At 36.1% G+C, this 8,615-nt stretch overlaps 1 non-coding gene across 1 annotated transcript; it reads right to left on the bottom strand.

Annotated features, from left to right (window-relative positions):
- Positions 1 to 6,730: 6,730 nt before the first annotated feature.
- On the bottom strand, positions 6,731 to 6,837 carry LOC144365736 (U6 spliceosomal RNA). The gene has a single exon (XR_013424523.1). It is a non-coding gene; the product is annotated as a U6 spliceosomal RNA (small nuclear RNA).
- Between the last annotated feature and the right edge of the window lie 1,778 nt (positions 6,838 to 8,615).

The raw sequence follows: 8,615 nt of genomic DNA, 5'->3' as shown, positions 1-8,615 counted from the left end.
AAGGCATTAAAAATCATTGAAACATATATGGAAAATATGCATTTGGATAGAATTGATATAAGTTTGCCTTTATTATTTATTGTACTACCAACAAAAAATATTCCTACAGGAGTATTTTGGCAAGAAGGTCCATTATTATGGATACATTTATCTTATTCTCCTAACACTATTTTTACTAGGTATCCTGAGGCTGTAGGACAATTAATACTCAAAGGAATAAAAACAGCAATGGCAGTGTTTGGAATTTCTCCCCATAAAATTATTACTCCATATACTATGAATCAAATTGATGAATTAGCTAATGAGTTAAATACTTGGGCAATAATAATGTGCAAATCTAATGTTTCATTTGATAACCACTTACCATCTAATCTTTTATTGTCTTTTTGGTCATTGCATCCTGTAATTTTTTCAAAAATGACAAGAAAAACATCTATCATGAATGCTCCAAATATATTCACTGATGGGTCAAATAACGGTACAGCAGCAATAGTTACACCTGATCAAACTTTTACATTTTTGTACCCAAACAATCAGCTCAATAGGTAGAGCTTAATGCAGTATTACAAACTTTTGTGATGTTTAAAGATTCTGTATTTAATTTATTTTCTGATAGCCAGTATATAGTTAATGCTATAGTATTCCTTGAAGATGCTGGTAGGATTTCCCCTTCTTCTACTGTTTTCTCTTTGTTTTCCACTATATAAAGTTTAATCTGGGACAGAAAAGATCCATTCTTTATAGGACATATCAGAGCACATACAGGATTGCCTGGAGCCCTTAGTTTGGGCAATGATTTAGCAGATAAAACTACACATGACATACATATTTTCTCTACAGTAGAAGAAGCTATAAATTTTCATAAAAGATTCCATGTCAATGCTAATACTTTACAAAAGCACTTTAAAACAACTAAGGAACAAGCTAGACAAATAAAAAAACAATGTCAAAATTGTGTGACCTTTTTACCACAAGTTAATCTTGGAATCAATCCTAGATGATTGATGCCTAACCATATTTGGCAGATGGATGTCACACACTTGCCAGAATTTGGAAAATTAAAATATTTGCATGTTACAGTTGATACTTCTTCTGAATTTTTGATGGGCTCCCTTCATGCCGGCGAAAAAACTAAAGATGTTATAGCTCATTGCTTACAAATTTTGCCTCTGTGGGCATTCCAAAACAGTTAAAAACAGATAATGCCCCTGGTTATACGTCTACTTCTTTTAAACAATTTTGCTCATCATTTGGCATTACTCATATAACAGGAATCCCAAACAATCTACAGGGACAAGGCATAGTTGAAAGAGCTCCTCAAACTATTAAAATGTACTTATTAAAGCAAAAAAATGGAATTGGGAAGGGGTATATATTCCCCAAAGATAAACTTAAAATAACCCTTTTTACTCTAAACTTTTTAAATTTGGATTCATCAGGACTTAGTGCTGCAGAAAGGCATATGTGTCCAAAAAATGTACATAAGCCCAAGGTACTTTGGAAAGATATTCTAACAGGACAATGGAAAGGTCCTGACCCAGTAATTTTCTGGAGTCAGGGGTCTGTTTGTGTGTTTCCACAGGAAGAACAACAGTCGATTTGGATTCTGGAGAGATTAACTAGAATCCTGACCCAGTGATTCTCTGGAGTCGGGGGTCTGTTTTTGTGTTTCCACAGGGAGAACAGCAGCCGATTTGGATTCCAGAGAGATTAACTAAAGCGATTTCTAGAGACCAAAAAGAAGATGATTTAGCTCAAATCCATAATAGCTGATATCCAAAACTCTAATTTGCCTATCCTTACATCTGCGACAGAACCAGGATGCTTTTTTCAATATCTATTTTATTATTGCACTTTCCCATATCATGAAGTTCTATTTTATTTTTTTGAGCTCATACAGACCTAGATTAATGTTTTCCTGATCAGTTCTATTTTTTTTTTTGACTATAGAGTTTTTAAACATTGCAATAGAGATTTTACCTGTAAAAAGTTATAAGGCCTTTACTATTATGTTATGTGTTGTATGTATTATATTATGTGTGCACACTTGTGTTTTGTGTTATATGTTTGAATGTACGTATGTTCAATGTACGTATTTCCATATATCATATATGATGAGCGCTCATGAAAAGATGGATCCAAATATTTTTTTTTATTCACGTGATTTAAACGGTTTAATTTAAATTGGGTAAATAACTGTTAAGAATTGTTTTAATATGTAAACAAAAAAGGAGGTTAACAGATCTGTTTGTTTACTCTCACCTTTCGTTTTCATTATATTTAATAATTCTCTTCAATATAATGTAAATTGTTAAGAAAATTGTTTTCTTTTAGTGCCTTCTGGAATGTTACACAATTTTTTCTTTAGCCATTATTGCCAGAATTCCTATCTTCATCCCTGTGCCGGTGAAGACAAAGATAAAACTAATCTACAGTTTCTGCAATAGCCATCACTGAACTGCTTACAGAACTTGCACTGAACTGCTTACAGAACTATGTGTCACTTGTATGCATTGTGAACTATCTGTTGGTGCAGCGACTTGTGGTAGTGTTGGGGTATTTTTGCTGATGATATCATCGGTGGTACAATTTTCCCAAAAGGAGCCGTCAATTGACTTGGTATATCTTCCTCCCTTCTGCTTGTCATGATCATTCAGCTAAAATTTGGAGGTCAACAGAGGTGAGGCAAAGAACCTCACCCCCCCCCCGCTGAGACCTCTCCACAGGTGTGGCTGTATACTGGACTGGTAGTCAATGAGGGGTAAGATCCAATTACAATGGTACCAACCTAAGACAGGAGGCTGACGCCCTGAGGTCAGCTCATCCGAAGACGGGTAAGGACCATATGTAGTATTGGACAACCTAAGGCAGGCAGGGTCCCTAAGCCACATGCTTGTTGTTTAAAAAGAAAGGGGGAGATGTTGAGAGCCACAGCGAAAGGGGCCCCAGCAAACTTCCAGCTGCCAGCAAGCTTCAGACTGCCAGCTGATGATTGGCTCACAGTGGCCCCAGCAACATCTAGCTGATTGGCTCCTCTGCGGTGATGTTCATTGTGCTGTTTCCCTGCCCTTCAGACTGCCAGCTGATGATTGGCTCACAGTGGCCCCAGCAACATCTAGCTGATTGGCTCCTCCATGGAGCTGCTCATTGGGGGACTTCTTTGGTTTTGCCCACGCGACCCAGCCAATCGGCCTGAAGAGCAGGAGGATTGTGGGAGGTTGAGAGGTTGGTGTGAGGAGAGGCTTGTGGAAGCTGGTGGTGGCAGTTGGGCTCTGAGGGTTTTTTCCCTGAGGAGCTGTTTTGTTTGGCGTTTGTAGTTCTAAAAATAAAGTTAGTTTCTTTTTGACAAGTGGCTCCTGATATGTGCCAAGCCAGACTTCGGCATGGATACATGTATTTGGAACTCTAAATCAAACAAGGTTTGTGCTAGCACTTTTAAACTTGGCACAATAAAGTAGTTCCAAGTTTTATCGCTATGGATTGTTTCATATTGATGTAGAATCAAGCAGAGACTGACAAAAATCACTTTCATTGAAAGGGGTTGCCAAGCTTCCAAAAAAAAAAAAAAAAAAAAAACGGGTTTTCTGAAATATGAGCAACCATTTTTTCACCCAATCTTGATGATACTTTCAGGTAATGATCAGCACACCAATCCCACTTGGATCAAAAAATTTTGTTCTTCTAGGTTAAACCATTCGTTTGCAGTAATCATATTCATTTTGAGGTTTCACAATGTTTTCTTTTATATGGATACATGTATTTGGACCTCTAAATCAAACACTGTTTCTGCTAGCTCTTTGAAACTTGGCACAATAAGGTAGTTCCAAGTTCTATCTCTATGGTTTGTTTCCTATTGAAGTAGCCCCAAGCAGAGACTGACAAAAATGACTTTCATTAAAAGGGGTTGCAAAGCTTTCAAAAAACTACGAGTTTCCTGAAATCAAAGCACACATTTTTTTCACCAATCTTGATGATACTTTCAGGTAACAATTGGCACACCAATCCCACTTGGCTCTCCAAATTTCGTTCTTCTAGATTAAACCGTTCGTTTGCAGTAACCGTTTTCATTTTTAGGTTTCACTCTGTTTTCTCCTATATGGACACATGTAGTTAGAACTGAAAATCAAACACGGTTTGCGCTAGCTCTTTGAATCTAGGAACAATAGAGTAGTTACAAGTTCTGTCTCTATGCTCTGTTACGTATTGATGTAGCCCCAAGCAGAGACTACTGTAAACCACATTCATTGAAACAGGTTGCCAATCTTTCAAAAAACTATGAGTTTCCTGAAATCTAAGCAAACAGTTTGTCACCCAGTCTTGGTGATACTTTCAAGTAATAATGAGAACACCAATACGACTTTGCTCACCGAATTTCGTTCTTCTATTTTAAACAGTTCGTTTACAGTAACTGTTTTCATTTTTAGATTTCACTCTATTTTCTCTTATATGGTTACATGTAATTGGAACTCTAAATCAAACGTGATTTGTGGTAGCTCTTTGAGACTTGGCACAATTAAATAGTTCCAAGTTCTATCTATATGGTTTGTTTCCTATTGATGTAGCCTTAAGCAGAGACTGACGAAAATCATTCTAATAGAAAGGGGTTGCCAAAGTTTCCAAAAAACTACGAGTTTCCTGAAATCTCAGCAAACATTTTTTCACCCAATCTTGATGATACGTTCAGGTAATGATTAGTACACCATTCCCACTTTACTAATCAAATTTCATTTTTCTAGGTTAAACCATTCGTTTGAAGTAACCCTTTTCATTTTTAGGTTTTACTCTGTTTTCTCCTATATAAATACACTTAGGTGGAACTTTAAATCAAGCACGGTTTCTGCAAGCTCTTTGAAACTATACCCAATAAATTATTTCCAAGTTCTATCTCTATGTTTTGTTTCTTATTGATGTAGCCTGAAGCAGAGACTGATGATCACTTTTATTTAAAGGGGTTGCCAAGCTTCCAAAAAACTACGAGTTTCCTGAAATCCCATCAAACATTTTTTCACCCAATCTTGATGATACTTTCAGGTAATGATAAGTACACCAATCCCACTTGGCTAACCATGTTTCGTTCTTGTAGGTTAAACCGTTCGTTTGCAGTAACCATTTTCATTTTTAGGTTTCACTCTGTTTTCTTCTATATGGGTACATGTAGTTGGAACTCTAAATCAAACACGGTTTGTGCTAGCTCTTTAAAACTTGGCACACTAAAGTAGTTTCAAGTTCTATCTCTATGATTTGTTTCCTATTGATTTAGCCCTATCAAAGACCAGCTCCAAAAGGGGGTCTCAGGAGATGAACAGATGCTGAGGAGTCGGCGAAAGAGTGGGTGGAGAAACAACACAGACACAAAAGTAAAGGTGAGGTGTTGATCCCAATCTTTACTTGTCAAGTTGATCATATATACTTTTCATTTTGGCAGGCTTACAGTATTTTGTGGTTATAGAACAAGAATCATTATTCAAACAAAACAAAATATTCCATAGCTACAATTAGAAAAGAAGAATGTATCTTGGCTTATGCATAAGCAAGCTTTTGTACTTTCAGTTCGTGTTTTGCTTTGAGTTGTTCTGCTTAGTTAACTTTTAATAATAGTTACAAATGTCCCAAACTATTTTCCAAACCTTGATTATTCTTCCTTGATTTACTGACTGGAACCGGTGCCATGGTTACAGCAAGTAGTTGATTTGTTATTACTTTTAATCAAACAGGAGTAATAGCACAAACCGTTGTGCACAGGAACAAGAAAAAGTTGCCCAGTACTAAGCACTAGTCTATCTTCTTTTTTTTTTAATTGATTGTTCAAAACATTACAGAGCTCAAGACATATCATCTTTCATACATTCGACTCAATTGGGTTTTGAACTCCCCAAATACATAATACAGACTCACTTCTGTTACATACTCACATTTTTACATAATGGCATATTAGTGACTGTTGTATTCTGCTACCTTTCCTATCCCCTACTATCCCCCCTCCCCTTCCCTACCCTCCCATCTTCCCTCTCTACCTCCTCTGCTGTTGTTCAATTCTCTTCGATTTTCCCCCCACCCCCTTGCCCCTCATAACCTCTTATAATTTTGTGTATCACTGAAGGTCTCCTACCATTTCCATATGTTTTCCCTTCTCTCTTCCTTTCTCTCCCCCCATTCGTCTTAGTTTACTGTTAGTCTTTTCCTCATGCTCTTCCTTCCTGTTCTATTCTTAGTGGCTCTCTTTATATCAAAGAAGACATTTGACATTTTTTTTTAGGGCTTGGCTAGCTTCACATAGCATAATCTGCTCTAATGCCATCCATTTCCCTGCAAATTCTATGATTTTGTCATTTCTTAGTGCTGCATAATACTCCATTGTGTATAGCTGCCACAATTTTTTTATCCACTCATCTATTGAAGGCCATCTAGGTTGGTTCCACAGTCTAGCTATTGTGAATTGTGCTGCTATAATCATTGATGTGGCCGTATCCGTATAGTGTGCTCTTTTAAGGTCCTCAGGGAATAGTCCAAGAAGGGCAATAGCTGGGTCAAATGGTGGATCCATTCCCAGCTTTCCCAGGAATCTCCATACTGCTTTCCAAATTGGCCTCACCATTTTGCAGTCCCACCAGCAGTGTACAAGTGTGCCCTTTTCCCCACATCCTCGCCAACACTTATTGTTGTTTGACTTCATAATGGCTGCCAATCTTACAGGAGTGAAATGGTATCTTAGGGTGGTTTTGATTTGCATAAAAATATGGAACGCTTCACGAATTTGCGTGTCATCCTTGCGCAGGGGCCATGCTAATCTTCTCTGTATCGTTCCAATTTTAGTATATGTGCTGCCGAAGCGAGCACTAGTCTATCTTCTTAACATTAATTTTTTCTTCTCTAGATTTTAATTTAATTTTTCAAAAACTTTTTTTGACAGGAATACAGGGAGTTTTTCATTAGACATTAACAATTTACACTCCACAGCTGAATCATTGCATTTAGAGCAAACATATCTATGCTTTAGAAGTAGTTGCATCAATTGGGAAAGTCATGATTTTTCCTTCATACTTAATGGTCATATGAGAAATCGCAACTATACTTATTGAAAAAATACAAAAACAAATCAGCCCATTCTCAGAAACATACTGCGCTCCTCCAGAGGATGGACACCTTTCGCCATCCACCTCAATAGTGCCTTGCCATTGCCTGAGTCAGGGGAGGGGCGCAGCATTTCCCCTTTTTTATTTTTTAATTTGAGTTGTTCGATTTGGATGGAGATGCTTCTGATTGATTTCCAGACAAGTCTGAAGAGGACTGGAAGAATGAGACAAACAAGAACAATGAATAAAAAGCCAAAACCAATATTAATCATATATGACCACCAAGTACTATTGGAAATAGTTTTTTGTACATTTTTGTATAAGTCTGCAGCAAGGTCAGCTGTAGAGTCAGTAGATAAATAAGCCTTACTTATATATTTTACTTGTTGTTGTAAATCTTGTATATTGGGGCCTATTTCAGTTTTATTCAAAATCCCTAACAAATGAGTTTGTACTTGATTCCATCCATATTTAGTTTGATTTTATTTTAAGGGAGCAACACAGATCCATTTGAAATTAGCATGACATTTGGTTGTCATTTGAGTTTTTATATTTTGAATCTGGTTTCCTACATATAATAAAGCTTCCTCTAAGGCATCAATTTGGGCCTCCAATTTCTTATCTATTTTTTTTGAATAGCCAATGGTAATGAAACATTATGAGATAAATCATTAACATGATGAGCAGTATGAATTTCTTTAACTAAAGCTGTAGTAGATAAAGCTAAAGAAGTAATAATTTCTATTAATGCTGTAATTCCTAAAATTAATGCTGCAACAAATCACTTAGGTCTAATTAATTCATTAATTTTTTTAAGATTTTGTGACCCTTAATCATCATACCAATCATCATTAAGAAGGACAGGAATCATTACATAGGAAAGCTGATGTATAATTATAAAAGTAGTATAGTTTTTTGGAAGATTAGCATGTATACAATTAGTTAACATACGTTGATCACAGGAAATAGAATAAACACTATTATTACGATTTATTGTCAAGGTATTATTATTACCTACTAAGATAGCATGAGGAACATTAATGCAGGCACGAATATTGAAAGGTTTTGGAGTTTTACCAGGTCTGGTTAAAATAACCATATTAGTAGCTGCAATTAATCTAAAGAGATCTGGGAAGTATGAAACCTTTCCATTAGGGAGGTCACTCTGAAATATGGAAGTGACCCAACTAGATGAGAACCATCTATGAATAGGAGAACTTGTATACATTCCTTCAGTATGATTAAATTTCTGAAACTTAGTCTTAAAATAAGTTTTATAATCAAAATGAGGGGCAGAAGCAGACCAATCATAGATCTTAATATCTGAAGACTAAGGTGCTCTTTGCATAAATCCACATTGAAACCAATGAGGAAATTCTTCCAAGGATCAATCATATTATTTCAATAAATTTTTTTGTTATTCTTAAATTCACATGGATCAATGGCTTAAGGTAATGTCTTATTAACATAGGTTTCATTAACTATATAATATCCTAAAGAAACAATTTCGAGGAGCCAAAGGCTCCTCTTTTTATTATCCAT

Source organism: Ictidomys tridecemlineatus, chromosome 7 (genome assembly GCF_052094955.1).
Source record: "Ictidomys tridecemlineatus isolate mIctTri1 chromosome 7, mIctTri1.hap1, whole genome shotgun sequence".
Classification (NCBI taxonomy): Eukaryota; Metazoa; Chordata; class Mammalia; order Rodentia; family Sciuridae; genus Ictidomys; species Ictidomys tridecemlineatus.
The sequence above is the reverse complement of the archived record's forward strand: the minus strand, read 5'-3'. Positions and strand labels throughout refer to the sequence as shown.